The sequence below is a fragment of the Tachysurus vachellii genome, chromosome 12, assembly GCF_030014155.1.
Source record: "Tachysurus vachellii isolate PV-2020 chromosome 12, HZAU_Pvac_v1, whole genome shotgun sequence".
NCBI lineage: Eukaryota > Metazoa > Chordata > Actinopteri > Siluriformes > Bagridae > Tachysurus > Tachysurus vachellii.
In genome coordinates, this window is record NC_083471.1 from 12,026,570 (window position 1) to 12,051,075 (window position 24,506).

The 24,506-nt window shown below is 38.2% G+C and overlaps 2 long non-coding RNA genes across 2 annotated transcripts; one reads left to right on the plus strand and one right to left on the minus strand.

Annotated features, from left to right (window-relative positions):
• The first annotated feature begins 5,027 nt into the window (after positions 1 to 5,027).
• On the plus strand, positions 5,028 to 5,897 carry LOC132855338 (uncharacterized). The gene is made up of 3 exons (XR_009649312.1): positions 5,028 to 5,061; positions 5,448 to 5,515; positions 5,751 to 5,897. It is a non-coding gene; the product is annotated as an uncharacterized LOC132855338 (long non-coding RNA).
• Positions 5,898 to 7,308: 1,411 nt separating this feature from the next.
• On the minus strand, positions 7,309 to 8,040 carry LOC132855391 (uncharacterized). The gene is made up of 3 exons (XR_009649316.1): positions 7,921 to 8,040; positions 7,596 to 7,838; positions 7,309 to 7,499 (listed from the first exon to the last, which is right to left on the minus strand). It is a non-coding gene; the product is annotated as an uncharacterized LOC132855391 (long non-coding RNA).
• Between the last annotated feature and the right edge of the window lie 16,466 nt (positions 8,041 to 24,506).

Below are 24,506 nucleotides of genomic sequence, written 5' to 3' on the forward strand. Positions count from 1 at the left end.
TTTTATTTTAAATAGCCACAATGAATTGATTAAGCAATTTCTGTAAAACCATTATCTTATCACACATCATACTGTCAGCATTTAGCCCGGACATTTTCCATGTGCTTTTTGTTTAAATTGTGTGTTTACTTGTCTGCCTATCCCTTGTCTATTCCTTCCCGCCTCAGCACACCTGTCCCTTATGTGTCTAATTGTCTTTAGTAGTTAGAATCTTTGTCTTCTGTGTTGTCTTTTGGTTTGTCTTGTTCGTGTTTGGTTTTGTTTTGTCTGTTATATAATTTATACCTGCATTTTGGTCTGTTTTCAACCGCGGTTCAATGACAATAGCGCTTTTAACAATGGACTCAAAGCAGCTTTACAGAACATAAGAAACATAGTACAAAAGTTCATTATACAAAGAATAATAAGAAATATAAGGTACATTGCAGAGTTCAGTCTAAACATTCACATTCTTCCTTTAAGAAACTATTAATAGTAATGTTATACTACTTGATAAATAGCTTTAATCTGAAATTCTAAATCAAAAATTCAAAACCATCAATATCAATTAAAGACTTCAGTGTGGTTCCAAGAATTATTATTAAAGACTGGCAAACATTTAAGAAGACAAAACATACTACTGTTTTTCTGTGCTTGCTTGAGAAGTTAAGTAAAGGTCAAGATGAACATTTACAATACCAAAACAGAACGAGGCATAACATAAGTGCTTACAGAGTATAGTACACCATTACACTAAATTATGGTGGTTACAACACAACTCATTACCATTTGTATGGTATTCTGTAAGTATAAACATCTGCACAAAGTTCACAAAGTCTCTCACCACTCATGATCAGAGAGGTCAGAAATTAGGCTGGCATCACTGGGAGTTGCTTTTTGTTCTTCTTTTCCTCGACTTTTGTGCCCTTCTTGGCATTGATGAAAACAACATTGACAACTCTGTAAAAAGTGAACCTCTCCTCCTGTGTATTCACATACCTTTGCAGGAATTTAAGCAGTAACACAAATTCCGTAGGGTAGTAAATGTTAAAACAGTAATAACTGCCGAACATTAGAAAAACAGCAGAGATGACAGTAGTGATGTCATTATTCACAATCCTGCAGTCCACACTGTACATGAATGGAACAACAGAATAGCAGGCAAGTCATGTGGATAAATTTCAATGCAATTATGCATTATATACCTCAATTATGTACATGTAGCAATATAATTGTGTATTTACATATAACAGTTTAATTAGTACTGCCAAACTGAAAAAACTTTCACAAAATGGGCATTTACATATTTCCACAAAACAGATTGACAGTTAAACATTTCAACGACACAAACACACACTCCTCTACTGTTTTAAACACCTAAATTCTGTTTCATATCCCAGAACTTTTTATCGCTTTCAAGTCTGACAACATGTACTGTCTGTGTGTTTATGCTTCATGAAAACAGGGTACATGTGATGGAAATGCAAACGCTACTGTGTGCTCAGCACCAATCAGTATATTCAACCAGTCAAATTTTTTGCCCACTTGAGCCAAGGCGCATCATGTATCTTGATTGGATGATGCTTAAGGGATCTTTTAAATGCTTGCTGAATTGATTTTCTTAAGTTAAAATAAATTCCTGGAGGCAGAGACAAACATAGCTTTGATTTTAATGAAATGAAATAAATGAAAGCGTTGATATTTGAAAATACTGAAAAAAAAATGAAATCAGTTGATTTTGCACAGTTGCAAAACAAAATTTCAATCCTCAAAATCAATCTTGCAAAGTTTAAGTTAGACAACTTTTGATGGTTTTAGGCAGACAATTAAATCTTTATTTTATAGAAGTCCTTATATGTCAACTTTACACACACACAGATGTTAATATTGTTTATGTCCTGTGTTCTGTTTTGTGGTATTAAGTCCACATTGAACATATTTATGTATTTTCAATAAGAATAATATTAAGACAAAATAAAGGTGTTATTTTTTTACTGTAAGTAATACAGTGAATTGTTCATTTTACGACAATAAACGGTATTTTCATGTTTTTAACTGTTAAATTTAATGTCTTACTCAAAAAATTACAGGTGTGTACCCTAAATTCTACTCTTCTTGCATATTTTTTGAAATACGGTTTTATACTGTAGCATTTCTACAGTATAAATTTACAGATATTTTTTACACTGTACTTATTATCATCAGGTCAGGAACTTTTCTTTTGGTCTCTGAAGGCAGGCATTTTAAAAAACAAAGCTCTTGTCTGCGCTTCGCATGTGTTTTTTCTCTGGAATCCATCATGTTGTAAATGCATGTATTCACTTTAATCCTTTAGTCTGGACTGTAGTGTTTTAGGAATAAAAACTGGATGGCTGGACAGTTATATCTCAAAAATGTATTATTAATATTTATAAAATTTAGGTTTACTCAAGGGGGCACTGTGGCTTAGTGGTTAGCACGTTCGCCTCACACCTCCAGGGTTGGGGGTTCGATTCCCACCTCCGCCTTGTGTGTGTGGAGTTTGCATGTTCTCCCCGTGCCTCGGGGGTTTCCTCCGGGTACTCCGGTTTCCTCCCCCGGTCCAAAGACATGCATGGTAGGTTGATTGGCATCTCTGGAAAATTGTCCGTAGTGTGTGATTGCGTGAGTGAATGAGAGTGTGTGTGTGTGTGCCCTGCGATGGGTTGGCACTCCGTCCAGGGTGTATCCTGCCTTGATGCCCGATGACGCCTGAGATAGGCACAGACTCCCCGTGACCTGAGGTAGTTCGGATAAGCGGTAGAAAATGAGATGAGATGAGATGAGAGGTTTACTCAACACAAAGAAAGTCATGCTTTTATAGTATTATTGTGCAATTAAACTATAGTAATTAAACTATAAACAAGCATTTTTTTGTGTTAATATTCATATTTCTCTCCAGATCTTCTACATTCAGCATGGAATATTTTATGATTTCAAAGTCATGCTGTTCTTCATAAATAAAATTTGACCTTTGCTGAATCAGGGATGACATCAATATGTTTGTCATTGAAGCAAGATGTATAACCTGAATGTCTCCATGCCAGTACAACCACATCTCTGGGTGTGTGTGGAATGATTATCATGCAGAAGTAACATTTCGAGTGTACACTGGGAACCAATCCAAAATATATATTTACTATTCTTGGTGAAGATGTTCAAAACAGCTTGATAGTTATTAGGTAGTACTTAATTTCAGACAACATATAATTTTAATATAATAATTAGCCTGTGATGTTTTAGATTTTCAGATCTACATATGGTTAAATTGACAAAAGCTTCTTGAATGTTGACTTGATTTGCCCCTGATAGGCAAGCAGCATTTCACCTTGTTGAGCGATGAGGGCATGGAGCTGTGAAACATCCACTTGGATCCATTTGAGGTGAAGTATTCTATAATGAATGCAGAGGATCTTGGATCCATATGTGTATTTTATTGCTGTACAAAATTACACAAAGAACTAATCCAAAATGGTATTCAATACTGTAGGCAGAGCCAAGGAACAGGCAAAAAGGTCAGAACTTGTTTTCTAATAACGTTCTTGGTCCGTTTTTATCCTGCACTTGGGTCTGGACTCCTGGATATCCTTCTGGAGATACAGTATCAGCCTGATTCCTACCTTTGGCAGATGTTATAGTCCCCTGCAAAGTTACTGGAATTTTAAAGCCAATTCATTTGTTTGTGCTATATGCCAAAGAGTGTTTGGTTTAAAATCAAAAGAAGGAAATAGGAGTTTAAGTTTTAAAAGTTCAACTTTTATTTCCTGGAATTTACATTTACATGTGTTAAACAAAACATAGAAAATTTTGTATCAGACCACCCAATTTCACAACATTCACAAATTTCATTCCAAAGTGATAACATTGTTTTTCAGATCAAATATGCCAAGGAAATTGGTTCATCCAACTGGTCAAATATAATCTCCTCTCAGAAGCACGTTTGAGGATTTGTCTTCAATATGTTGTTTTTATGGCAGCTTTATGAATTAAAATGATCACTGAATTATTTTCTGGATTATATAAATATATAGTGTATTGAGAATTAAAACAAAGACACATTAATGTTACATTAAATTCTTAATGCACTCAAGTCACTTAACATAAAAATATTTGAACTCTGTAAAATCACAGGGTATTAAAATAATTCTTGTCTGTCATCACTCCTCATGCATTATGACATGGGTTGCTTATTGTCTCTTCCACATGCTGCACACTCAGCTGTACATCAGAAAATCTATGAGGAGACTAGATGATTTTTTGAATACCTTCATAACATTAGAATGAAATATTTCACATTTCTGGTGATGAGACCTATGAACAGTACTAAATATAACATTAATAGGATTAACACTGATAGATGTTGCTAGGGGAGAAATGAATTGCGGACACTTTTTTTTTGTATCACAGATCTTTAATGACTGTCCATGGCCATATCAGGCTGCATCCCCTGCTGGTTAAAATCATTGACACACCAGAGTTTCAGCGACTGAGAAAAATCAATCAGCTAGGAGGCTTTGAACATTCCATCGGGTAAAACTGTCATACTTTTATACTAACATTAAATTATTTTAGGTGAAGATTGTAGTAGCTGATTTTGATGATGGTAAGTGATCATTCATATTCTGATAATTTCTATAAAGATTATGGACCAGGAGAGCTGATGAGAAAGAAAGAAAGAAAGAAAGAAAATAGTCAGCTAATAATATAGTCAGCTAATGCTATGCATTTTTTTTCAAGGCAAGCCTTTCTTGGAATAAAAACAATGATAAAATATCAATTTGAATAAATAAATAATGAATGAATAATCCCAATAACAGTTGGTCCTTTGAATCTTGTTACTAATACACTACAGATTTAATTGCTGCTGACTTACTGCTGCTAATATTTCAAGCTAAATCATTATGTAATATCTTACAATATTTATACCACATCATGATACAACATTTTACTTTCCTTCATAGTGTGGCTCATCTAGCAGGAGAACTCGTGCGGAGTCTGAGAGCTCATGAAGAGGAGATAACTGAAAAAGATGTGTTCAGATTGCAGGATTGTGTCATGACCTGGGTGAGTTATTCCCTGTGTATTATATGGCTATTATTAAACTGGCTTGTGGAATAACACAATCCAAATAAAAGACAAATTTGCAAAATTATTTACAAATAAAAAAATAAAAGTAGCAAGTAGAAACTTTTAACAAGAATCCTAAACATTAACACTAGATATGAATCAAACAAAGGCATGAGCAAGGCTGTGACACAACATCCGCAGAATATAGTGACAAGAGTGATAGCTTGAAAAAGAACCATAGAGAAACCAGGACTTATGCTTTTCATTAGGACATGGGATGTAGACACATGGCATGCTGGGTGATGGGTAGTTCAGTGTCAATTCCCACATCACTATCACACTGATAATTATTCAAACCTGTTTTCTACTTTTTTCAAATGAAGGTCATGGCCCTTTCTCTCATTTATTTGAGACCTTCATGAAGGAGGCAAAGCCAGAATTAAATTGGAAGGTAAATAGTTTAAAATCTGTACAATGGATAATTGCCTTTTTAGTTTCTTTTTAGTTTCCTAAATATTTCCTTTTTTTCTTGAATCTAAACCCATTTTAATTGTGAGAAAATAAATGTGGTGAAAATAATTATCACTGTAGATAAAAATGAACAATCCCTGAACAATCATAAATTAATACTTTCAATTATTTTAAGCTGTAACACATCGTATTCTTTTGCTTTTGTTCTCATGAAGTAGCATGAAAATGCATCAATCAAAATGTTTGAACAACTGATCAACAAAAAGAATGGCAAAACAATTAAGGAAATCATGGTTGGATATGGACTTGATAATCAAGACATTGTGTTTATCAAGGAGCTCATCTTTGACCCAAATCCACCTAATGAGGTGAGCAATCAACTGCCAGAGCAATCTTCAGATATAAATGTAATAATAAATAGATTAATATGTATGTCACGTACGCGGGAATAAAATGGACCCAAACGCAGGACAGCTAAACAAAAACAGGATTTATTAACTAAAAGAACACTAAACAGGACAAAGACAAAACCAGACGAAGACAACAGATTCCATGCTGCACAAAGCAACGTGGCTCAACTAAATAGACAAGACAAGCAGAAACATCAGGAACAGGTGTGCAGAAGCAGGGAGGAAGAGACAAGGGCGGGGAAGACACGTGAACACAGAACATAAACAAAAGGCACGTGGCCAAAGTCCGGGCAGAGTCCTGACAATTAGTGTTAATTTCGTCAGACGAGACGAGACGAAATATGTTCGTCAACAACCTTTTTTGTCATGACTAAGACGAGACGATGACAAGACTGCACCACTGTCCAAAAATGCTGACTAAGACTAAATTAACATGCGTTATTGTTGACGAAAAAAGACTAGACGAAAATGTTTTGTATAAAATAAAAACTAAGATAAAATCTCTCTTCATTTTCGTCTACAATTGTCTCTGCTTTTTCATCAGCTGTTACTGTGACGGAGTGGTAAATGGACGGAAAGCACAATATGCAAACCTAAATATGTAAATGACAGACTACGCCACCCTGGGACTCTCACCCAGGGAAATATGAAACACCTCACAATACTATAAGGAGCACAAATTCGTTCTACCGATTAATAAATGAGCAGGAGACGTGGGTACAAAAATAGAATTTAATTTATTAACAACCCGAAAAATAAAGTTTCAGAATAAACAAAAAAAGGAAAATCAAAAGTTCATGCAGGGCTGCAGCTGATCGGCACAAGACAGGCTGAAACAGAAGTAGGTTTAAATATCCACACCATGCATGTGCTCAATCACAACACACTCACTCAGTGCTCAGTGAAATTTCTGTCGGTGGTCACACAGCACACGGTGCACAGAAACAGCACACGGTGTTTTTTTTTTAAATGCACTTACTTAATGTGCATAATATTTTCTGTTAGGTTCCGGGGAATTCCTGCTGTATGTGCAGTTGATGCTGCACCTTGTTCCCGGGACAACGCTGCTGTTTTGTTCCGTGTTAATTTTTTTTGTGTTAAATTGCTTTGCTCCTCGTTAAATTGTTCTCTTTGGTAACTGTTTATTTTTGGTTTCGGTTTTGTTTCTTGATTTATAGCCACACTGTTACCTTCTTTCCGACACTGTTACTGTGCTTTAAATCCTACCTTGAGGTAGGAAGCCTTTTTGCTGAAGTCAGTGTGGTAATTAGTTATTTTGTTACTTCATTTAATTGCCACACTGACTTCAGCAAAAAGGCTTCCTACCTCAAGGTAGGATTTAAAGCACAGTAACAGTGTCGGAAAGAAGGTAACAGTGTGGCTATAAATCAAGAAACAAAACCGAAACCAAAAATAAACAGTTACCAAAGAGAACAATTTAACGAGGAGCAAAGCAATTTAACACAAAAAAAATTAACACGGAACAAAACAGCAGCGTTGTCCCGGGAACAAGGTGCAGCATCAACTGCACATACAGCAGGAATTCCCCGGAACCTAACAGAAAATATTATGCACATTAAGTAAGTGCATTAAAAAAAAACAAATTCTAAAACCCACAGAAAAACCCCTAAATAAAATGCTAGGACATACCGGAGAAATAGCCGTCTGCCACACCAAATCACAGATACAGTATTGGTTCAGTAATAAACCGGATATGGATGAACATCGGGTGACGAAATAACACTGGCTGGGGGAAATAAAGCAATTAACACTACACCCCCGGCATTTAGCCTAGCGTCTCACATAAAAATAGATAAAACAAACTCACATACCTGGGGGTAGACAGTCTGTCACAGAGATTGTTTTTGACCCTTTTCTTTCCGTTGCGAAACACTACAATAAAGCATACGTGCGGCATTAGCCTATTGTACGACCACAACAAAACAGCGTAGCCATGCTGCTAACAGCCTCTTACCTCCCAGGCAACTGAAAGTAACTGGAACAAAGCTGAACTGCCGTGCAGCTAGCCGCACCATTAACACCCAGCGGCCTCTGTTGAAGCACGGAACCGGAAACCGGAAGAGCACCTCAAAATGACGCGCATTCAATCACCATGAACCGGACACCCTCCTTTATACACAGCGGCGCTCTCCGATAGGCTATTACTACCTGACGGCACAACAGTAAACTATCCTGCCACATTACGCCTTTAAAATATTCAGTACGAGTTCGCAGCTTCGCGCTGTTGCTCAAGTTACAGGTCCGCGAAGCGGATCCCGCTTATTATATTGTTATCTATCAAATAAATCGATAATTTGACTCAAAATGATGATTTGAAAAGGAGTTTTTTGATTTAAAACGATTGTATTGTTTCCTCTAAAGAAACCAGTGCGCTCCGTCTCTTCGGTTAGAATCCTGTGTGTCCATGGCAACGCTCTGTTTAAACGAGTGTTCTCAACTTCTCACTGATACTTTTGTGATTCGCGGAGTTCTGACAAGTTTTATAGCCTCGATATTGTTTCTTATTCAAAAGTGGTGACAGAAAAAACTCAGCACCCCCAACCTGAAAGCTCTTCCCAAGCCCCTGTCACAATCACATCATAATCCATCCATCCATCCATCCATCTTCTACCGCTTATCCGGGGCCGGGTCGCGGGGGCAGCAGTCTGAGCAGGGACACCCAGACTGCCCTCTCCCCAGACACTTCCTCCAGCTAATCCGGGGGAATACCGAGGCGTTCCCAGGCCAGCCAAGAGACATAGTCCCTCCAGCGTTTCCTAGGTCTTCCCCGGGGCCTCCTCCCGGTTGGACATGCCCGGAACACCTCCCCAGGGAGGCGTCCAGGAGGCATCCGGAACAGATGCCCGAGCCACCTCAGCTGACTCCTCTCGATGTGGAGGAGCAGCGGCTCTACTCTGAGCTCCTCCCGAGTGACCGAGCTCCTCACCCTATCTCTAAGGGAGTGCCCAGCCACCCTGCGGAGGAAACTCATTTCGGCCGCCTGTATCCAGGATCTTGTCCTTTCGGTCATGACCCAAAGCTCATGACCATAGGTGAGAGTAGGAACGTAGATCAACTGGTAAATAGAGAGCTTCGCCTTGCGGCTCAGCTCTTTCTTCACCACAACAGACCGGTATATCAACCGCATCACTGCAGAAGATACACCGATCCGCCTGTCGATCTCCCGCTCCATCCTTCCCTCACTCGTGAACAAGACCCCAAGATACTTAAACTCCTCCACTTGAGGCAGGAGCTCTCCACCAACCTGAAGGGGACAAGCCACCCTTTTCCGGCCGAGAACCATGGCCTCGGACTTGGAGGTGCTGATTCTCATCCCTGCCGCTTCACACTCAGCTGCAAACCGTCCCAGTGCACGCTGAAGGTCCTGATTTGAAGAAGCCAGCAGGACAACATCATCTGCAAAAAGCAGAGCCAAATTCCTGCTCCGGTCATATAGGGACCGGACAGCCCTTAGCAGAGGGCCCCGGACCCCATACTCCCAGAGCACCCCCCACAGATCAGCACGAGGGACACAGTCGAATGCCTTCTCCAGATCCACAAAGCACATGTGGACTGGTTGGGCAAACTCCCATGAACCCTCCAGCAACCTGGTGAGGGTATAGAGATGGTCCAGTGTTCCACGACCGGGACGAAACCTGCATTGTTCCTCCTGAATCCGAGGTTCGACTATCGGCCGAATTCTCCTCTCCAGTACCCTGGCATAGACTTTTCCAAGGAGGCTGAGGAGTGTGATCCCCTGTAGTTGGAACACACCCTCCGGTCCCCTTTCTTAAACAGAGGGACCACCACCCCAGTCTGCCAGTCCAGAGGCACTGTCCCCAGCCACCACGCGATGTTGCAGAGGCGTGTCAACCAAGACAACCCCACAACATCCAGAGACTTGAGGTACTCAGGGCGACTCTCATCCACCCCTGGTGCCTTGCCACTGAGGAGCTTCTCAACCACCTCAGTGACCTCAGCTTGGGGAATCGATGAGTCCTCAACTGAGCCCTCTGCATCTGCTTCCATCACATCATAATCAAAGTTAATAATTAGGCTTAAAAACAAATGTATATGTAAGGGAATCAAGTTTAACAATTACATGTAATATTGCTCCAAATATCATCAATAATGGTGTGTGCAATACCATGTATAACTTGCATTAAGTCGGTAATTTATATATATATATATATATATATATATATATATATATATATATATATATATATATATATATATATATATACATATATATACACACACACACACACACACACACACACCTACAGTTTTGATCTTAGGCTTTTCATTAAGTTATTTATTCCACTATAACACTTGTGTTCCTGATATTATTGCATTTAATGAGGCCTCGTTGTATTTATTCTTACAATAGATTCCAGATGTGGTCAAGCTACAATTTTTTGACTAAAACTAGACTAAAATTAAAGATTTTTAGTCGACTAAAACTTGACTAAGATACCTTGAGTTTTCTTTTGACTAAAACTAGACTAAAATGACGAGACTTTTAGTCAACTAAAACTAAGACTAACAAAAAAGATATGTGAATGACTAAATATGACTAAAACTAAGGACATTTGGCACAAGACTAAGACTAAGACTAAATTAATAGGTGACGAAATTAACACTACTGACAATGTAAACAGACATAAATAAAAAGATTTAAGATTTAACAGGAAAAATAATATATAGTTATATAATGTGCATTTACCCTGCTGTTACAGCAAGTTTATATTATATTTTGTCTTATTTAATGCAGTGGTCCTACAAAGGAAAACCAAATTAGAAGTCCTACTTGCATGATATTGTGGCCAATAAAATCACAGGTATTGATGTCGACAAAATGGATTATTTCAGTAGGTGAGTCGTGATGTGCTTGCATTCAGTGTTTATAGTCTTATTTTGTTTAAAGTACAATTTCCAAATAATTGTAGGGAAATGTATTGTATATGCTGCATACAGTATTTATGTTTCCTGTCCCAGAGATTGCCTCCATCTGGGAATGAAAAGCAACTTCTCCCATGATCGCTACATGAAGTTTGCACGAGAATAACGAAAAGAAGATCTGCATGAGAGATAAGGTGAGCTTTAAAATAATGTGGAATCATGTAAGCTACAATCACCTTTAATTAAAAACTTTTTTCTTTTTCTTTCAGGAAGCACTGAATATGTACAAACTCTTTCACATTCGCTACCTGCTTCACCAAAACGCCTACCAACACAGGGTTACAAAAGCAATTGAAAGGATGTGAGTTCACCAGTAAAATCAGATCAAAGTACATCACATGCATTTTAAGCACTGGGTTTAGCTATATGACACTGTATGATGCTTAAATCACTCAGAATGAAAAAAGTGTATTTGTGTAATAAAGATAAAAGCATGCATGTTTATGCCAATGCCCAACACCCCTCCCCTACCCCCATCTTTTTTCCAGGATTATTGATGCACTTTTGGCACCTGAACATTTAGACTTTAGGCTGGATGGCAAGAAAATCTCTGACACTGTATCTGATATGAGTACATACTTGAAACTCACAGGTTCCCATTTAAAATATTTTATTGCCCTGAATCACACACATGCACACACACACACACACACAAACACAAACTAATGTGGGGTGAGTGTCCAAATAACGAAGAATCTTAGTAAATAACAGACTTAAAGAAGGACACATGTTAAGTAGGAATCCTGTGTCTGAGTGTATCCCAAAAGCAATCATGTTTTTGAGATTTATCAATTCAGTCTGGGGATACATTTAACAAACGACTCTGCAACTTAAACTTTGAAAACAGAAGCAGTTTGGCACAAACAATCAACAATTCACAAGAAAATTTCCTTCTGAAAAGTTTACTAGATTGCACCAGATATAGTAGTGTAGTGGTTAAAGTTGCTGCTGCACAGCTTCAATGTCTTGGGATTGGATTGGGATCCTGATCTTGATTGAATATGTAGAATTTAATCTTATTCCAGAAATTCTATTATAGTTTGATCATATCATGTTTGTTTATCATAAACTTAATGCAATTCAATTCATTCACATGGCTGCTCTGATCATGTGATATATTCAATGTGACTTTAAATAACCAATAATAAAGCAGACACCGAATTAACATTTTAAAGAGGTCCAATAGTTGGACTCAAAAACACTAAACAAAACAAATGCACATAAAATCACACCAAACCATTGCAATTAAGTTATTTATTCAGGTAAAAACTAGAACAATAGATCATACCCAATATAAATGAGAATGTTTGACCATTTTTAATCTGTGCATGTTGTACTTTACTTTTTTTTATCTGTTTTGCTGTTAACAGATAACATTCTTGATGATATTAAAAGTGCAAAACCAAATGCAGAAGAGATCATTGAGAAAATTGAGAGATGTGATCTTTATAGATTTATTGGTGGCAAACTACTGTATACAGAGGGAAACCAAAATGGCTGAGCACTAAGCATGTGAAAACGTTTATTTACATTTCTGTTTATTGCAATTATTAAACTGACATAACAGAAGCATAACAGCATTGTCATTGGGCTTTTTTTTTTTTTTTACAATTCTAAATCAACTTACAAACATTTTAAAGAGTTTTATTGAATGGGGGGATTTTATCTACTGGAGCTCTGTGTTTGTGTGTGTGTGTGTGTTTCTCAGAAACTGAGCAAGTTCAAACAAAGCTCTGAAGAAGACTTTAGAGTCACAGTGTGTGGAACAGAAAACCCATAATATTTTTCAATGGGCTGTGGTTTGGGGTTTTAGGTTTTAAAGCCTAATGAAAAATATCAGGCCATGATGCTTCTTGTCATTCTTTAATGTCAAGTTATGTAATACAATTTTTTTTAAAAAGGTGAATGTAAATGATAATATAAACATATAATGAAATCCAATATATTGAATATGTAAAATTGTTACAATGGGTAGCATTTTATATGAGAGCATTGTAAGAGAATTTAAATATAATATTCATTTAGTATTTAAACTGCATATTCAACATGATGTTAATAACTACTATGTCTCTTTGTCCCTGGAAAACTGTTTTTTTGACACCACATTAAATTAATTAATCAGAATTAATCACAAATTATCTGAATTTACACCTTCACCTCAATACAAGTAATAATTTGCTGCCACATTACTCCCTGTTCATGACTGCTGCTGAATGATTAATCACTTTGGTACAGGCCCGGCTCCACGGGGGGCCAGAGTGGGCCTGGCCCACCCAATCAGAGCCTTGGCCCACCCTGGCCCCACACCACATAATAGCCAATCACAAAATTGGTGCGATATTCAATTCAGCTCGAGATACGTTATTTTCCCCTTTTTTCCCCTCCTAGACAGACTTAGCTCATTTTCACATTCACGCAACCTTTGAGGTAAACGGACGTGCTTATAAAGTAATAAACGACAGTCACAGTAACTTTATTAGAACTGTTAGTGAACTTGATTAACACACTATATATAGCCTAATAAAATACAACATGTACAGATTTCTTGTTCCGAAAGGACAAAAGAAAACCACTTTAGCTCTCCAGGACACAGCTACCACCTCCTCATCCATTTGCAGCAATGAGGTCGGAGAAATGGATGAGTCGAGTTCATCTGCAGCTTCCGATGGTGTCAAAAGCACAAATACACCCACTCAAAGATGCAGCAATTCTGTCCTGAATGATTTAAACAGGGCGAATCCTTACAAGCCGGTTCTGAAATCATACCCCCGAACTTTTTTTGGAGGGAGAGAGAGATGTTTTTCGGCCGCTTGGTATCAGTCACGGCCGTGGCTTGAATATTCTGTAGATCGCGATGCATGCTTTTGTTTTCCATGTCGAGTGTTCGGTGTTGCTTTCTCTGAAAAGGACACGTTCGTTTCGACAGGTTTTCGAAACTGGAAAGCAGCATTAGAACGTGACCGCGGTCTTCAAAAACATGCGTGCAGCCAAGCTCATTTACAATCCTCGACCTCATGGACAGAGTTTTGCCGCCGATCGGTGTCGGGGGAGACCGTAGAATGTTTGCTCAGCCCCCAACAGATTCGCTATTACATAAAAAGCATGGCAGGTGTTCTTAATGAGCTTCCACTACGCGGGGATTGTGAAACACGTGACAGTGAGGAAGATTGCGTAGCTGCTGGGCTTTTTGCCAAGTTGTTTAAATACACGTTGGAAAAAGATAAATACCTGGCTGACATTACATCAGGTATCCCACAAAATGCAAAGTACACTTCCAAAACCATCCAGAATGAAGTGATTGAAATTTTGGCATCCATGGTTCTGAAAAAAATAAAACAGAAATATGACACTGCTGATTCAGCTGCATTCTGTTTGAAAAGTGATGGCACAAGGGATCGGCCCACCTGGAATATCACTTGGCCCACCTTTCATCTCATATCTGGAGCCGGGCCTGCTTTGGTACCATCTATTTCAGGTAATTAACATTGATTATGGGCAGGGAGAGAACAATCCCATAGATTCTCTTTGGTTCTACAGAAGAGACAATGTCAGGAAAGCCATAAAGCTGAGGAAAGATGAGGTAGTTATTTGCTTTTTGACCATTATCTCATTGTTTTAAATTTCTTTATAAATCTTAGATGACGTCTATAAAAAAGATACTGCAATGTGCAAGCAATTTTATGGTATAGATTACTTTATGGCTAGAGAAGCATTTTCATCTGCAATCTGAGTGTTAATTTGAATGTATCTCACTAGGTCTCTTACATTAAGCCAGCAGTCTTTCAAGAAACCAAGGTCTTTATGTTCTACACGAAAAGCACTGTCCACGGCCTAAATGATGAGCATAAAAATAATCTACATAAAAATAACATTCAAATAGTATCTCAGTCAGGATTTGCACCTTATCATAGCACAGAGACAGCGCTGGTTAAAGTGGTAAATGACCTTACACTGGCCTTTGATAGGGAGTCATGTCTCCTTGCTGGTGTTGCTTCACCTTATTGCAGCTCCACTAATCAAACTCATCTTGTTGATATGCTAAAAAATGTTGTTGGATTTAAGGATACAATGCTCTTCTGGCTCTGGTCTTATTTATCTGATCAATATCAGATTGTATATGTATGGTTACTCTACTTTGCATACCAAGTTATGGTTCGGTGTTACACAAGGTTCTGTTTTAGGCCCAATGCTTTTTTAAATATGCTACTTCTGTGTAAAAATATTTGTAAATATGGTATTAGCTTCCATCTGCTATCCTGTTAACATACAGTTTTACAAAGCTTTCCTTACATAGTTAATATTGTAACAATATGTACAAACAAACACAAATTTGGTCACAATAACAACACTGCATGAGGTGTAGCAGGTTTATAGCGGGTTTTTTTTTAGTTTTTCATTAAAACAGGAAATATAACCTGAATGTGTTTATGCCTGTATAAAAACCATCTATGTGTGTGTGTGTGTGTGGAATTATTATCATGCAAAAGTGCCTGAATTTAAAAATATATATTTACTCTTTTCTGTAATGTTCAGAAGGCTTAATAGTCATTACCTAGCAACATTTTAATATAATAATTAGCCTGTGAAGTTTCAGTTTTTCAGAATTTTAACAATCCTGAACTCTTTCATGATTGTTGTTCAAGGCAGGGCCGGCCCTGGCCAATTTGCTGCCCTAGGCAAGATTTCTCCTGGTGCCCCTGGAATCACAGATAATTGTGTTCCGATCATTTTGTTCATAAACTTACACAGAAAAAAACTGCACAGCTTTGTCCTGTTTTTCTTTATTTTGAAAATATTTTGGAAACACACAAACTACATAAAAAAAACCTATATTACGGAGACCTTGCTTTCCTTGCCTTTCTTACAGCAATACAATATATATAATAAATATATAAATAAAATACTTTTCAGGTAATAAAATATATATACATATATATTAATAAAAATAATAATTTGGGCGACGGGCGCCCCTAGTGGTGGGCGGCACCCTTAGCATTTGCCTATTCTGCCTATGCGCAGGGCCGGCCCTGGTTCAAGGAAGGACAATTGGAAAACAGGCAGCAGCGTACTAAGTGCCCAAGGTTCACTGATTCACATGGGGAGTGAAGGCTAGCCCATCTGGTCGCATTCCAAAGAAGTAGCATACGTATCTGGTCAGAGTGATCAGAGTGGAATATCTGGTCAGAGTGCTCATGCTGACCACGTCCACCACCAAGAGCGAATCGGCTACAGTGGCACTAATTGGGTTGATTTTAAGATATTTATTATCTTAAATATTTATTAAGGTGTATATTTATAGGATGGAGTTTGTCATTTTGTCATTTTCTGTCATTTTTCAAACTTGATTCTATACTAGAGCACTGTGTCTTCATTACACTTTATACACTATATGGGAAGATGGTATCAATTTGTGTAGTAATAAATTACATATTCAACTTCAAACTACTTTTGTTTAATGTTTGCAAAAAGGATCAGGCACATTTACTAAGCCACAGCTGGATGGATTAAAAATAATAATTAAAATAATAATAAAAAAATGTGAACTGAAGTGTTGCTTACATTGATATTAATGTAGAGATATGTACAAAAACACACACATTATTTGGTCAATTAACAATTACAACATTAAAGACATGTATAAAGAAAAACAGAACAGTGATCTTGTCACATATACAGTATTTCTCACATACTACTAAGCTAATAACAGCCTAGTCATTATATGGAAAGCGTGTTGTTTTGTTTTTTTGTTGTTTGTTGTTTGTTTGTTTTTGTTTTTCATAGAAGCAGGAAGTATAACCTGAATGTGTCCATGCCAGTAAAACCACATCTATGGGTGTGTGTGTGTAATTATTAGCATGTGAAAGTACCATGTAAAGTGTACATAATATATTTATCTTCTCTTTTCTGTGAAGATGTTCAGAAGGCTTAATAGTCATTAGCTTGTATTTTTTCTAAGCACCAAAACACTAATACAGGTCACTTATATGAGAATATTAAACGAAGTTTGATTAACTATATGCAAATGAATTAAAAATAAAATTTAATGGCACTGCATATTCAACAAGGGAACAGATGATTAGGTCCTTAGAACTTGACCTTGACCTTAGAACTTGACCTATAGCCAAGGCTGAAGCAATGACGGGGTGGATCAGTGAGAACAATTTACTGTCAAGGTAAATATTATTAAGAAATACAATTATTACAAATATATATATATATATATATATATATATATATATATATATATATATATATATATATATATATATATATTTATACAAAGGTTTTATTCAGGAGTAAGGGAAACGCTGGAAAGTAAGAATGCTTTTAAAAATAGAAGTATTATATCTCCGCATCTCCTATTATATCTAACTATACCGTTAATCCTGACCAAATCTCCAACTAAATTTGCAGAAATGCAGCCACAAACTTGCAAGCAGCCACAAACCACCTTCAAATTTTGACTTTTTTTTTTGTCTGAGATTTGGCTTTTTGGTCACAATTCTTCCACGTGACCATTTTCAGCCAGACGTCTCCAGACAGTATATAGGTGTAACTGGGTCCCACTGATTTCCAGCACTTCTTTGCTGATATCCTTTTGGATGCATGATGTGTCTTTGATCTGCTGCTTTAAGTTCCTTGGTTGACCACTGCACCTATGATCCTCAACATTGCCCTTTTGTGCAAAATATCTTGAACAATGCATCTTGAAAACCCTGGTCTGTTTGAAATCTGTGCCTGGGAGAGTCCCTGCATCTTACAAGATGCAGGGACTCTTCATCAACACGATTATCTGCCCTTCATCAACACCATTATCAATGGATCCCTAACATCTGGTCCTGTACCAACTATATAGAAAGCAAGGGTTATTCCCATCCTGAAGAATCCTGCTCTGGATCCATCAGACATCAGTAACTACAGACCGGTTCAGACTTCTCTCTTTTCTTTCAAAAAGTCTTGAAAGCATTGTCTATAATCAACTGTCTGTCTATCTCTCACAAAACAACCTTCAATATCCGAACCAGTCTCGCTATAACTGCTGCACATTCAACAGAGACAGCCCTTTTGGAAGTCTCTGAAAAACTACATGCTGCTAAATGGCTGTCTCTGAAAAACTACATGATGTCCTCATCCTCCTTGACCTTTCAGCAGCATTTGATACGGTCAACCACAAGACTCCCTTGTCCACCCACAGGAGTCTTGAATTTGTGGGTCAGCATGGGAATGGTTTGCTTTCTACCTGGAAGAAGGTCACTCATATCAGGTAATATGAAGGGGAGTGACATCTGCTCCTTGCAGATGCTCCACTGATTTATCACAGGGCTTAGTGCTTGGTCCTCTCCTTTTCTCCCTGTATACCCTGTAAAGTTATTTCCTCTCACAGGTTCTTTTACCACTTCTATGTTGATGATACTCAATTTATTTTATTTACTTTCCGCCCTCAGATACCACAGCTTCTGTTCGGATCTCAGCATGTCTGGCAGACATTTCATCGTGGATGACAGCTCATCATTTGAAGTTCAATCGCAGCAAAACTGAACTGCTGATCGTCCCAGGTGATTCATCCCCAGGGCATGATCTTGCAATATCCCTGCATAACGATCTGATCTCCCCTTCAGCTACAGCTTGTAACCTTGATATAACCATGGTCAATCAGCCCTTTTTCTCACATTTTTGTCCACACAGGCTGCTCAGGTACTTGTTCAGTCTCTTGTCATCTCAAGACTGGACTACTGCAACTGACTGTTGGCAGGTATACCTATGAACGCAATTCGTCCTCTGCAAATGATCCAAAATGCAGCTGTACGACTTGTTAACAACCTGCCCAAGTTCTTGCATACCACCCCGCTGCTGTGCTTTCTCCATTTGCTACTGGTAGCTGCACACATCAGATACAAAACACTGATGCTTGCCTACAAAGCCAAAAATGAACCAGCTCCCTCTTACCTCCAAGACCTTATCAATCCTCGCACTGCACCTCACACCCTCAGAGCTACCAGCACTGCTCGACTGGTCCCACCACCCCTCAGGGTAAGTGGTAGGTATACAACAAGACTCATTTCTGTTCTGGCACTGAGGTGGTAGAATGAACTTTCCCTAGGGGTAACGATGGTTGAAGAGCTATTTCTTCATGAAATACTTGAACTAGCACTTTCTCCCCTGTTTGTCGTATATGTGTATTAAAAAACAACAACAACAACTTTGAACAGTGTTTTAGGCTTATGGTATCTTAAGTCTGTAACCTAGTGAACGAGAGTTATTAAATGAGATTTAAAAGCACTTTTTTACATTGCTCTGGATGAAGGTGTCTGCCATATGCTATAAATGTAAATGTTCCTGTCAGTCTTGTCATGATGTATGACCCGTGACATGAAAATGTCTTACACAACCTCATGATAGTAGCAGAGTTTGGCTGTACCTCAAAAAGTTTTAGCCTCCTACACAGCTGTTTCTGTTTCAGTTAATGATTGTGTTTCAACCTACATATGAATTTGATGATCATTATCACTTGCTTGGAATGGTTACACCTAACACTCTGATCCTACTAAATCCTTGACTTTGTGCAAGTGTAAAAATTGATGCTGTTAGGGCAGAAACACAAAATATTTATTTGAGCTAGATGTTTCTGCTATTTGCTCACTTGTAAATTGACAAAAAATAAACAATTGAAATACATATTTTTGAAAGCATTCTTACTTTACAGCATTTCTTCACAACTGCCAAAACCTTTGCACAGTATGTTATGTGTGGTGTGGAGAAAAGTAAAAGAATACTGACAAAGAATCAAGAGATTTTGTATTCAGTTGTGCCAAGCCTGCCTCTGTCATCCTCATTTCTGTTCCACCTCATAAATTATCACACTGGTGCTTTATCCAGGGACTGAGGAAGATGACCCACTGTCATAGAGCTTTTGCCACTTGCAGTATTCATCAAGACTCTCACCAGCAACCACTAGGCACAATATCAAACCCTCCATGAGCTGTGTACAGAGTAGGAGCAGTGCTTCCAGGCTCTTCTCCAAGCTTCAAGTAGACTGCAGGGCAGCAGGTGTGGGCCCATTGTGCTCATTCTGGGGGCACTTAGAATAGGACAAATCACAGAAACAGCTCATGGCTTATTTCAGTTGGTTGTTCATTCACAGCACTGTTTACATTTGATTGTTTGAAAAATATTGCATATCTCAAACATGAGAAAGATAGACAAAGAGAGAGAGAGAGAGAGAGAGAGATGGAAATGGATGAGCAGCACAGTTCCATGTGTGCGTATGTGAGTCTATATGTTTAGAGAAATATTAAAGGATACTAGCCTTTGTTTTGAGTTGTCTGAAACTGAAATGCTGACTTAGTTGGTATGGGAAAACAGCATTCAAAGACATTCTACAAATTGTTTGCTTCAAAACTTTGTGGTGAAGGCCCACACATGGGTGCAATGGTCAGGTTTACATGCTTTTAGAGAACAGTAGAGTAGATTTTATGAATCCCCAAGGTGAAATTCGATGTGACAACAGCCACCAGGAGGACCAGGACCCATAAAGAACAGCACATAGTAGTTTTTCCTACTATGGAAGTCAATGGTTACAAACAGCTGTGTGCTTACCATCATTTATCAAAATATCTTCTTTTGTGTTCATCAGAAAAAAGTAATTCATACAGATTTAGACAACATGAGGATGAGAAAATGATGACAGAATTTTCATTTTTGGGTGAACTATATCCCTAATCTGTGTAATTTCTATGGAGACAGTGAAATGAGTTTGAATTGAGTTTAAAATGAAATTTAATCTCTCACACACACACACACACACACACACACACACACTATCCAATACACAATTACAATACTGTCATATGGTCTAAATTGTCCTGATTTTTGTTTTTATTTCACAGGCCTTGACTACATCAGAAACCACTTGGACTGTCAGGCTGAGAATCACATCAGTGAGGGCTCCCAATCATCTGAGGAAGAGGACTTCTTTTCCTCCTTGAAGAAGACCAGCCCTCTTGAAACAACCCAGCAGTTGGATGTGTACTGTACCTGGGGTGCCCAGGAGACACAGTAGAGGTACCGAAGTCCTTCCCAGCTGTGTGCCAGCTATCACCTAAGCTTAATACAGCACTCCCTGTCTCAGCAGCCTGTGAAAGACTGTTGTGTTGCAGGGCTGATCTTCAGGCCAAGAAGAGCATGCATTGGCTCAAAGAACTTTGAGAACCAGCTGCTTTTGCGGCTGAACGAAACCTATTGGTAATTCTTTGTCGCATGTTCTGTGCTGAACTGATGTTGATTACCCTGTTGTTGTTTGAGTCCCATGTGTTTGTTTCAATAAAGGTTATTGATGACATGCCTCTGAAGTTTGACTTTTTGCACCATTACAATGCTTATAGCCAACTGGTCATATCTTCTGCTCCATGAAACTCAGCTCAGTAGTACACATATATGGTTCTTTAATGTATTTGCATTGTACTAAAATGCGTTCTTTTTCGATGGGCATATACAGTACAGTATTAGTGCAGCTTAGTGCATCCCAAATATTTCAACATTATCATTTTAATATAACATTATAGTCATTATGGCCTTTAGAAATATGTTTTTTGAGGAGGTTGGGTAGTGCACAATAGGCCCCTGTGGAACTGCCTAAGCTTTTGTCCTTAATGGCATTTTTTCCTTGCATTACTTTTATACTTTAAGTAGTTTTGAAACCAGTACTTTTACACGTTTACTTGAGTAAAAAGCTTGAGTTGATACTTCAAATTCTACATAAGTCTTTTTAAACCCTAGTATCTATACTTCTACCTGAGTAATGAATGTGAATACTTTTGACACCACTGGTTTTAACATAAATTACCTTTAAATTAACCTTTTCTCTTTTTAAGATCACATATATTGTCATATACAAAACATGCACAAGACTACAAGCTCCTTCTGGTTTTGACTAGGGATGCACCGATACCACTTTTTCTCTTCCGATCCGATTCCGATACCACCGTTTGCCAGTATCGGCCAATACCGATACCGATCTGATATCTGTGTTCTTTTCTACCTTTAAAACTAAAGAATGTATACAACTCGTTTAGTTATTAAGATTTATTTGTTTCTGGCAAAGAAATACAAAAATTCCCATTACTGGATAAAAAATGAAGACACAAGAAACCTCAAAAAAGTATTAATGCAGTAGCAAACAGTACTTTTTAGTTAATGGTATAACAATCTAAACCATATATACTGCGATTATTAAATTAAATTATTTTCTGAAGAAAAGGCAATATTTTAAAGTGAATCTTATATTAGAACTCTTGAAACACAATGCAAAATATATTAAACAGTAAACCTTGCACCCAAATGAGCGACATGTTTAACACGCTGAGGAAAATGGAAAGGGTGCCTGCTAAACTTGCCTGTCTATCACAGGCGATGGGCAACATATTTCCCATAAAATTTATTAGATTTATTTTCATTAATGTAATTTAATATATAGGTGTATTTTTCTCATAAGTTCAAGCAATAGTCTGTGATGTTTGCTGTTCATTAATCAACCACCACGGGCATAGGCGTTGGAAGTAAATAAAAAGTGGGTGTGTCCTGTCCCACACACATATAATGATTCCGGCGCCCATGGATTTCAGGAAGCAGGAGCGTGGTCAATGCTGTAGGTAAAATGGAGCTTAATTTGAATGGAGAATGGAAAATGGAGTTTAATTTATTAGGGCGTTCCTCAAGCGGAATGGATTCGACTGGCGGCACTCTGAAAAGTGCAATACCCATGACCACGGCCATGGGTATCGGATTTGGATCGGTCATGCACCACCAATACCCGATCCACTCAAAATGCTTTGATCGGCGTCGATACCGATCCAAAATATCGGATCGGTGCATCCCTAGCTTTGACTTCAGGAAAATTCAGGAAAATGACTAAGCCACATGAGTTACTCTAAAGTAAAACAAATCTATGTTCCAGAGCTGAAGAGTTTAGATTATTGCTTTGTATGTATTAGAGCACAAGATTATGGGAAGTATAATGTGTACGTGTGACTAAAGAGAAGTTTTTAATCTACATTTAAACACACAGGAAGACTATTCCAAAGTTTGGGAGCTAAATACGAAAATGCCGTACCACCTTTAGTAGACTTTGATATTCTGGGAACTACCAGAAGTCCTGAGATTTGTGATCTCAAAGAGCATGAAGGATTGTAAAGTGTTCCAGTCAGTGCCTTGGAAGGTCACATCCTTCACCAGGCCATGCTCAGGACCAGGCCTGTACTAGTCACCATTGCTAATCAATTTTAGGAGTGGCTTTCCTGGTGATTTCTATCCACCAGACTCCTGTTATGTTGGGCTTCCCATGGCTTTTTCAACACAAGCATCACCTGGACTAGACCAGTGGGCACATCCTGGACTTGTGCTCCAACTGCCAGTCTCAGTGCATTCTCAGCCCTACTCCTCCTTTGGTTCTGTTGGCCAACGAATCCCCTCCTGACCTCAGTCTGGTTCCTGCAATATTTCAACCTGGGGGAAGTCTTCAGCAAGACTAAGGCCTCATCCCTGCCTCCTCACCGGCCCTACGACTGCAGCATTGGGCTCCTCCCCAGCTCCATGTTCCATCACGGCCAGCTTTACAGCTTTGCTGGATTTGAAAGGGAGGCTATGACCTCGTACATCCTGACACTGCCTGACCCAGCCCGCCAATTTATAGTCGAAGTTTACGCCTCTGACCAGGGACTCTGACCTGTTTTGTCCCAACAGCACCAACGAACCCTAAATTATCCTGTCTTCTTATAACCGAATTCACCCATGTGCATTTTCCTTGCACCATTTAACCCCATCCAAACAGAACTGGGGCGATTGTTGTTCCTGCTGACTTACGGTCACAGGTCCTCCAGTGGTGCCATGGATACCCCCTGTTCTACCAACCCGGTGCTTCTCACGGTGGTTCAAATGACCAACTGAAAAAAATTATTTTTTTTATATTTAAAACCTGTGAGGCTTTGAAATTAGAGGCACTAAAATCTAAGCACATAAAATGGACATATCAAATATGCATATACATACAGTATAGCATAATATCAAACTGTATTAAATGGCAAATAAACCAGTAAATTTTCTTATTTAGCTGACACGTAAAACACAGCTTACAGGTCAGGATAGTAAGGATACAACTAAGTTTGAAAATTAAAGGTCTTGTTCAGGGACACAGTCATGGCCATTTGACATTTATAGTATTTGATATGTATAGAAATATGTCCTTTAAAGTAAGCACAACCAGCTCAAGTACATGTAACATTTTTACATGTTCTACAAGCGAGAAGTGTTTGAATTTATACACAAAAAGGCCCTTTAAGGACCTAATCGCTTCTTTTCATTTTATTATGTATTTCTGAAATGAGAAATTAAGGTTTGAAATGAAAGGGAAAAAATACCAAAGTTTAACAGTGTAATATTTATCAGAATAGAGTCTAGGGTACAAGAACAGGGTTGGGAAGCAGGATCCACTACTCCACTGACTCTAGAATAAAGCAATATCTCAAGATAAATGTTTAAGCTGCACATGCGCAATTTGTGTGAATTATAAAACAATAAGATTAATTTTGTTCCCTTCTCTAA